General features: G+C 43.0%; 1 long non-coding RNA gene across 2 annotated transcripts in view; it reads right to left on the bottom strand.

Annotated features, from left to right (window-relative positions):
• Positions 1-9088, bottom strand: part of LOC310898513 — a 57340-nt gene extending 48252 nt beyond the window's left edge. For both annotated transcript variants that reach the window (XR_014583352.1, XR_014583353.1), the window contains exons 1-2: positions 8669-9088; positions 6516-6580 (exon numbers count right to left, since the gene is read on the bottom strand). This is a non-coding gene — a long non-coding RNA (uncharacterized lncRNA). The remainder of the gene's footprint in view (positions 1-6515; positions 6581-8668) is intronic.
• Positions 9089-9855: the final 767 nt, after the last annotated feature.

Here is a 9855-nt window from a genome sequence, read left to right on the forward strand (position 1 = left end):
GGGTTTATAATCTTTGGAAAAGAGGGCGGGCCACTCAGGAGGACTATAAGGATGTTGCGAGGCTGTGCAGGGACAAAATGAGAAGGGCCAAAGCTCATCTGGAGCTCAATCTGGCTACTGCTGTTAAAGATAACAAAAAATGTTTTTACAAATACATCAACACCAAAAGGAGGACTAAGGAGAATCTCCATCCTTTACTGGATGTGGGGGGACACTTAGTTACAAGGGATGAGGAAAAAGATGAGGTGCTTAATGCCTTCTTTGCCTCAGTCTTTAGCGGCAAAACCAGTTGTTCTCTGGATACCCGGTACCCTGAGCTGGTGGAAGGGGATGGGGAGCAGGATGTGGCCCTCACTATCCACGAGGAAATGGTTGGTGACCTGCTACAGCGCTTGGATGTACGCAAGTCGATGGGGCCGGATGGGATCCACCCGAGGGTACTGAGAGAACTGGAGGAGGAGCTGGCCAAGCCGCTTTCCATCATTTATCGGCAGTCCCGGCTATCAGGGGAGGTCCCAGTCGACTGGAGGCTAGCAAATGTGATGCCCATCTACGAGAAGGGTTGGAGGGTAGACCCGGTGAGCTATAGGCCTGTTAGTATGACATCAGTGCCAGGGAAGCTCATGGTGCAGATTACCTTGAGTGTCATCATGTGTACTTACAGGGCAACCAGGCGACCATGCCCAGTCAGCATGGGTTTATGAAGGGCAGGTCCTGCTTGATGAACCTGATCTCCTTCTACGACAAAGTGACACGCTTGGTGGATGAGGGAAAGGCTGTGGATGTGGTCTACCTTGACTTCAGTAAAGCTTTTGACACCGTTTCCCACAACATTCTCCTCAAAAAACTGGCTGCTCATGGCTTGGACTGGCGTACGCTTTGTTGGGTTAAAAACTGCCTGGACGGCTGGGCCCAAAGAGTTGTGGTGAATGGAGTCAAATCCAGCTGGAAGCCAGTCACTAGTGGAGTCCCCCAGGGCTCAGTGCTGGGGCCGGTCCTCTTTAATATCTTTATCGGTGATCAGGATGAGGGGATCGAGTGCACCCTCAGTAAGTTTGCAGATGACACCAAGTTAGGCGCGTGTGCCAATCTGCTCGAGGGTAGGAAGGCTCTGCAAGAGGATCTGGATAGGCTGGACCTATCCAGATGGGCTGAGGCCAACTGTATGAAATTCAACAAGGCCAAGTGCTGGGTCCTGCATCTGGGGCGCAACAACCCCAAGCAGAGCTACAGGCTGGGAGATGAGTGGCTGGAAAGCTGCCTGGCCGAGAAGGACCTGGGAGTACTGGTTGGTAGTCGGCTGAATATGAGCCAGCAGCGTGCTCAGGTGGCCAAGAAGGCCAACAGCATCCTGGCCTGCATAAGAAGCAGTGTGGCCAGCAGGGCTGAGGAAGTGATTATCCCCCTGTACTCGGCTCTGGTGAGGCTGCATCTCGAGTACTGTGTTCAGTTTTGGGCCCCTCGCTACAAGAAGGACATGGAGGTGCTCAAGAGAGTCCAGAGAAGGATGACGAGGCTGATGAGGGGTCTGGAGAACAAGTCTTACGAGGAGCGGCTGAGGGAGCTGGGATTGTTCAGCCTGGAGAAGAGGAGGCCCAGGGGAGACCTTATCGCTCTCTACAGGTACCTTAAAGGAGGCTGTAGAGAGGTGGGGGTTGGTCTGTTCTCCCACGTGCCTGGTGACAGGACGAGGAGGAATAGGCTAAAGTTGCGCCGGGGGAGGTTTAGGTTGGATATTAGGAAGAACTTCTTTACTGAAAGGGTTGTTAGGCATTGGAATAGGCTGCCCAGGGAAGTGGTTGAGTTACCATCCCTGGAGGTCTTTAAGAGACATTTAGATGTTGAGCTTAGTGATATGGTTTAGTGGAGGACTTGTTAGTGTTAGGGCAGAGGTTGGACTGGATGATCTTGGAGGTCTCTTCCAACCTAGAAGATTCTGTGAGATTCTGTGATCTGCCCTCAGAAAAGGTGCTGCCAACACTTCCATGAGCAAGGTGGCTGAAGACTTGCCTACTTGCATGGTTGTCAAAGCCTCCTGAGGTCTCTTCCTTCTGTTCACATAGGAGAAGGATCAGTTCCTGCTCTCCACTTTTGGGAGATTAAGCCCTAAGGATAGGCTGCTGTATTATTGAAAATATCTTTCCAACTGTGTCACTCATCACACCGAAGTATTCCTGCTTTGGAGTTCCATAAAGTCTTCTGTGATCCTCCCTCAGCATGCTCTGAGCTCCAGTGATCTGCAACCACCAGATAGTATTGATGCCCCATAATGAAAGCAAGCCCTTCCTTTTTCGTGGCTGTGAGGCAGACTCTGACTCAGCAGAAGCTACTGTATGGATAAACATAGTGGGCCAGATTCTTCTTGACATGAGCAGCCCTTTCACACCCTTCTGGCAATGCCAAAGGGCCCCGATGTGATCACAAATGTGCTTTATACCCGCTTTAAGGTCTCGTTGCAGTGCCAGGAACATGTGAGGAAGCCTCAGAATAAATGAAATCAGGCCCGGTAAGGACAGAAATGCTACAATGGCATTTCTGTGGGAACTTTCCCAAAAGTCATCTCCCACTGAAACTCTACGCTAGGCTGATGCTCATTCTACTGGTCACATGTGGCTCCCAGATCTTTTCAGTTCATCAGCCTCTGAACATATGTGATGGCGTCTCTGTGTGGTGGAAAAAAAAAAAAGAAAAGGTGGCTCCGCTTCCAACTCCACAAAGGATATGAGCAAGCTGTGTATGCTTCTGCAGCCCTTGTCAGTCAGTAAAATTAGATCCTTACAGCCCTCTCGCTTGAAGACATGTAGCTAGCTAAACATCAGGCAGTGCAGGGCTGTATTTGAGGCATGAGTACAGCAGCAGAATGATAAGAAAGCTGGACTGGTTTCTGGCATTGCCAAGATCTTTCTGATAGCTGGTAATCTCATCCAGCAGCAGCAAACAGAGGACAAGGATTGTGTGGAGATATAATAGGCACTTCTCAAACTATTAATTCTAATATAGTACTTCCTTTTTACGACCTCTGGTGAGCTTTAAATAAAACATAGCAACAAAATACCTGCATTTGTAATTATTTTAAAGTATATATCCATGGTTTTGTTTTTCTTGCTTGCTTTTGAGCTTTAAGATGAAAGCAAACAGCCTGGGGTTATTCTGAAGATAATCTAGGTATATGAAACTTTTGTTAATTTTACCTATAGGAAAAATAGCCTACTTCTTTCCAAACCTTCAAAATAAGGTTTCATACTACTACCAATGCAATATAATGAACTGATTGTTTGGGAAGTGCAAGAGGGGCTAATTTTCCAGAGATTGCTAGTGCCGTCTGTGGTGCAATAGGGTACCTTCTAAATGCTGAAGATTACACTCAAGCCTTTTAGAGCACTGCTGCCATTCCATGCAAATTCCTTTGCTAATTTTATATCAGAAACATTTGCAGTGATCTTTTTAACCTCTGTCTGTGTCCCCAATGAGAGGGAATGAGCACATCTATGAAATTTAAACTGAGGACCACCCCCCCCCAAAGATATATTTGTCGCTTTTGACATTCGCTGACTCTCTTCCTTTAAAATAAAAAGTCAAGAGCTTTAAAGAAAAATTAGGGAAAGCCGCCTGAAAGGGTTAAACTTTTTCCCTACAGCTTCTCTAAGCGGAACTGATATTCTTAGTCTGACTTAAGGATATGGAATAGAAAGGCTGCCAACATCTGTTGTGGTCAGAGACAGATAAAAGAGACTAATTCAGAGCTGGAAGAACCCATGTACAGCATTCTGTGTTGCATTACCCTCTGCATAAAAGCACGCAAAATAGCATTTGATAGTATGGAAGATAGGTGCTCACCTAAACTTCTCCACCATAGGGACCTAGGAGTTTCACACATATGTAAGTTCCCTCATCACCGCAGAGAGGGAGAGAAAGCACAACATGACACATTTCGCTTCTAACTGGGGAACTCTGGGGCTGAGAATATTTCAGAAACACTGAGTTTATAATCACACTGCTATGTAATAGGACCATATGAATGAAACAGAAAGGAGACAGGTGATTTGGGAGCTCACAGGTATTGGGAGCGATATCAATTTAGCCTGCTGGCCATTAAAAACTTAGCACAGAACAAATTAGGATACTAATTAACTTTGGAAGTGGATTAACCCAAACTCCATGAAGGCACTCAGAGCAAGAGGATCCACAGAGGCTTGAAGAGCTAATATGATTTACAGTCACACCCCAATTCAGTTCTTAAATGTACTTCATGTAGACAAGCCTTCAAATTACTGTAATCAGCAATTATTTCCAAGGAAGCCAATGGCATTATGACAGTATATAACAGGCATACAGTCAAAATCAGGCCCATAGACTACAAACTGCAAAACAATTGCATCCATCTATATTTACTTTTGCCAGGATTGATCTCACTGTAGGACAGGAACTTCGATATCTGAAGTGCAGTTTGAATAACAGCCATTTTACTGCAGGAAAAGAACATTTTACATACAGGCAACTTAATTACATTACGAGTGAGACTACAAGTGACACCAAACGTGTAAAGTCTAAATGCTCTTCTGCTGTGAGTTCTGCTGTCCTTATTCCAAACAAGCATCCAGCTTGCCTCTTTCATAGTAAAGCAAGATTTATACCTCACCTTTTGTATGCATCAGTAGCTAGGATGCACATGGAATTAAAACTCCCTGTCAGAAGTGGGTGTTGCTTTCAGGAGCACAGAGCAGCAGGAGCCAGAGGCACTGGGCCCAGCTTCTGAGAAGCGCAGAACTAAAGAAGTCCTGCCCTAATTTCTGCTCCTATGAGGTGATCTAGTCCTTACTCTAATGGACAATTGAACTGAGCAATATTTCTTTTCACCACTTACACCCTGACATACCCCTAAAAACATCTCCCTTAGCTTTCAGAAAACATGCAGAACATTGGCAGATATAGCATCACCGATCAAAACTCTACCAGTTTAGAGAAATTCTCCTTTAGCTACCTCCATCCATTTTAAAATTTTCTTTGCACATCTTGGCAGTTAGAACTTCACCAAACATTTCTTGCTTGATATAACAAAAGAGAACCAGATTATGAAGTACTGGCTTACATCTGCACTAGATCAATAATTAAGGATTCTTAACATAAACACCAGTTTCTTCTCATAGTTGCATAATCATGCAAGCCTTTCACAAAACAGGTGTAAACTTACAAGCTGGCTTTGTGAACTCATTCCTTCATTGCTGAACTCTTAATTAAATCTGATTTTTCAACTCAATAGCATGTTTATGTGTTAAATATACAGATTATTAAATCATACTGAGTTTTTACCACCATTACAGATACACTTTTTTGCAACATTAAAAGCCTCCAAATGTTCTAAATTATTGAGTATTTAGTCACACGTTTTTCCCCCCAAATATATGTTTTGAATAACTGATCTTTACTTCAGATGCATGGAGATCAATGATTTAAAACATATTTTGAGGTTTAAACAACTACATCATGATTACCTCTTCCGTAATCTCAGACTGCACATCTCAGAATCAAGATGCACACTGGCAAAGACATCTCACTATAACTAAATGAAGCATCTGATACAGCTTTTAAATCCCACTGCATTTCTCAGTTGCTAAACAATATGCCCAGTAGGCTAATAGCAGTCTGTGCAAGGTCTGATCCCATGGGATTTTGCCATCCAAAATCTGCCAGCCTCTAGATCTGTATTTCTATGACTGTGAAGGCAGCTCCCCGTAAGGAGACATGGTTTGTGCAAGAAGTAGGAGGATTTCGTACACCACACAAGTTCTTCATGTTCCACAGTCCAAAATAGACTTATCTGGAGCCAATTTACTGAATTTAATTTATACCAGACCCGTGCTGGAATGACTTGCACTCTTGCGGCTCTTCAGATGTATATCCAATAGGGAGCTATCACTCTGCATGAGTTTTAATACAGAGGTCCAAGTACAAAATCCAGTACCCTGAGACACCATGTGGCTTAGGAGCTTTCCTTGAGAGAAGCAGAGCCAATAGCTCAGCAGCCAGGTTATATACATTATGGAGTTCTTCCACTTGTAACAGGTATAATATGGGTTATTTTCTTTTTAGGATTTGACAGTCTTCTCCAACAAATAACGAGGTCAAATAGTTAATCACTTTTTCAGCCTAAAAAGTTTTCAACTTAGCTATTATTTCAGAAATACAGGCCTAGTCCTTAGAGATGCTGAGCATTGGCTACGCTATTGGAACAAATGCATAAGGAATATACAATTTTCTTCTGAATCTGTACAGCCCTCATAGCCTTTTTCACAGTGCTTATAAGCATGAAATTCCAAAGACACTATACAAGTCTTGTACAGAACTGGACACGAGATGTATAGATTACATGCATGTAGCCTGAACAACAGTTTGTACATAATTAAATACACCAAACTTGAAATCTCATTCTAAAGAGTTTTGTTCTCTTTACTACAGAAAGGTCTTCTGCATATAATCTGGAACAACAGGCAGCCAAACAACTACATTGTACTCACCAACACGAGCTGTGCATTCTTTAAATTTACTTCTCAGGCAATTTCAATACTGATCCATTCTGCAGCTGAAAAATAAGGAAGTGGGAAACCACTTTTTATGTAAACAACCAGCATGAAGCAAGAATAGTCAGTAAAGAATATCCACTGTCTTTGAAAGAGCAGTGCTTCGGAAAGCATACACTGAAGGTATGTCTTTACTGCACCCTGCAATGCAGTGAAGCTTTTAGTGAAAGAATTCCCACCCATACCAGAAGCAACCCAGGCAAGGCAGCATAAAGCTCAGCAGGTGACCTCCTGATACTCACTGAAAGAGACCCACCATAAGCAGAATTTAGTTAATTTCATTGCAATTGCAGCACCTAGAAGTCCTTAACATAAAGAAGCATGACATTCTCATTACATTTTCCTTCAGACTGATAGGATCAGCTTTTGTGCAACACTTTCCAAATATTAATATATAGAAATTAGATTATATTCACCTGCATGTACACCTTAGAACATACCACTGCTGTACTATCAAAAGGCAACTTTTAGCAGCCTCGCAACAGCACCATGTCTTCACTATATGCCTGCATTACAGCAGGGGGATGAGATGCTTTGAACCTAATGCTACAAAGTCAGTCAGTGAGGGAGCAAAGAGGCAAACTTACACCTGCAACACCATAGGTCACAACCCTGATTTCTAGAGCAACCATTTTCCTTGGACACAGGAAAGGAGCTCCCCTGTACTTCGGTGTCCGCAGTCCCTAAACTGCAAAGGGAGACACACAGCTTGTGGGGTAGCAGAGCAGCAGGAAATTCTTCACTGAAATTAAAACAAGTAGATTTTCACTGCTTAAACATGCAAATGGCTTACACATTACTGCAACATGGCAGGATCATATTAATTTTAATAGGCCTGCTTCCCCACTGGAAAGCACTAGAGATCTTTGCTGGATATTTTTTGCTAAAATAGCTCAAATTGTTACACTGTCAGGCATGGTATCAGTGTTTAAGGCTCTCCTGTTGCAAACACTCACCCACAAGCAGCAGTCTTACCTGCTTTGATATTTATCAATGATAGGAAAGCCCTTTTAAATCTTCACAGCAGAAGAAACAGTGTAATGACCCTAAAGTCAGGGAAATGTAGTTACTGATTAGCAACAGCCCAAGAAAAACAAGTGTCTGCAGGAGAAGGAAAAAAAAAAGCAGTCTGAGGACCTTCAGAAGTTTATCTCAAAGACATCTGAAAGCCCAGAGAGTATTTTTGTTTGCTAACAGTGCAACTATGAATGTGTTTTCCTCAAACGCCTGTGCACCAGCACCTCGATTCAGTCCCCGCCTCTCATGAGGAGACTCACAGCAGCCATGTCTTACCTGCCCTCACCAGACACCTACCAACCACCCTCCTCCAGAGCCTGCCACAAGGAAGGAATAACATCCCACCCCAGGACAGCAAAGCTGGGGGGGCAAGGAGGATTTCAGACATTTTCTGCTGTTTTTTGCTGTGCCCATGCAGTTCCCTCACTCCCTCAGGCCAACACCAGGCGGCCATTATCTGCTCTAGGCCAGTCACAGCTGGTTCAGTCAGCAGCATGAGAACCCTGCTACACACCGAAACCTGACTGTTGCCCCCCAAAATCATCACCCCCAAACTTGAAAACACACACTGCATCCCTTTGTCCCTTCCCAGACCTTTTCACCAAAGGTTTTACCAAAAAGGCAGCAGCTACAGGGTAGGAGACACTCCTTGCTCCCCCTCTTCCAAAAGAGCAGATACTTCTGAAGGCTGCTGTGTTGGTGGAACTGTTTCTAGGCTATTAAGTTGGTGTAAGTATTTGAACAGCATTTTGCAATATATTAATAATATTAATATATGCAGATATATTTTGGCTTTATTCTCCCACACTGCATCTAAGGTGTGTAAGCTGGTAGGAATATCACCTTCAGGAAAGTGACAAATATTATTACTCTCACAAAACCACACATTGAATATAAGATGGCTATGAAGAACACAAGCTTGTTGTAGACCATCGATATTTTGAATAAGTTAAAATAATAACATCCATTCAACATGAAAGCCTGTCTCTAACAGCACCTCTACTTGGCACCAAACAGTCATAAGAGTCAAGAACCATATCTCAAAAGCCTTGCAGTTAAAAATAAATACATACATATTTCTCAGAGAAATCTTGCAGGATCAGTAAATATTATGCTCTTACTTCATAGAGATATAGACTTCTCTGTGCCTTTTTAAACAGGCATAGACAAGGCCTGCAAAGTTAAAAAGTAAAAGCTCTAGCAAGACTAGGGATTAGAGTAAAAAAAATATGGAGAGTTCGCCTCAGTTTTTCAACTACACATTTAATCAAAAATACTATTTCTGTTCAAAAGATACTTAAACAGCTCAGACGTTTCCTAAACGCTCTTCCATCATAGCCCCAACTTTCCTCCATGGTGCAATATCTTCTCCCTTAGCAAGGAGGCAGTGACCATGCACAGCACAGCAGGGAAGATATCCAGTTTCCCAGCCACTCTTTTAAAGTTTCTTTTGCCACCTGATGTGAGAGACAGCTGGGATGAATCTTCCAGAATTGCTCCACCCAGAAAAACTAGGCTGAATAATTGATGTAGGCCTAATGACTGTCAGAGTGGGACCAAAGAGGCAATCAATCTTCCAATGCAGCAGCAGTTTTGCCTGCTAAATGGAGCAGTAAAGTCTTGCAGAAGGCCTAAAAGAGAACTGTAGCAAGCTCGTTGCAAGGCATCTGTAGAAACCTTTCCAATCTTCTGCAAAAAAAAAAAAAAAAAAAAAAAAGCTGCTCCCTCTCCTCCATTGGAAACACCTTCCCAATTATGTGCTGCTTGCAGTCAAAATGATGTTGGCACTTTGATGACACAGATCTTTCATGAACAAACAAAGATCATGAAAACAGTCAAGAGTTGTCAGATGATAGGGAAGAGCAAACATTTCCCCATGGCAAGGAAAAAAAGCTATCATCATCAGCCTAAAAAGACAGGGGTTGATTTTTGTTTACAATACTTGAATATGAGAGCAAACTGGGCCACCCATTTAGAGATGGATTCTGCTCCTTGATTGCACAGTTATTTTTAACTTCTGTGTTTTTATAACAAGTCTGGCTATGAACTTTGCTACAGTTCCTCATACAAAGAGAATTCATAGACTTTCAGCAAGACTGCTGTATTTTAGATTAGATGGCAATTTTATTTGAAAAGTGACAAAGAAAAAAGTGGCTTCTCTAGCTTGGCAGATCTGTGCCCTGTGCGTATTCAGATATAATTTATTCATGCTGGTGATGAAATACATTCCCCTGGTTTTTAGTCACTCAGCCCTGCAGAG

This window comes from Anser anser (genome assembly GCF_964211835.1).
Source record: "Anser anser genome assembly, chromosome: 4".
Lineage (NCBI taxonomy): Eukaryota > Metazoa > Chordata > Aves > Anseriformes > Anatidae > Anser > Anser anser.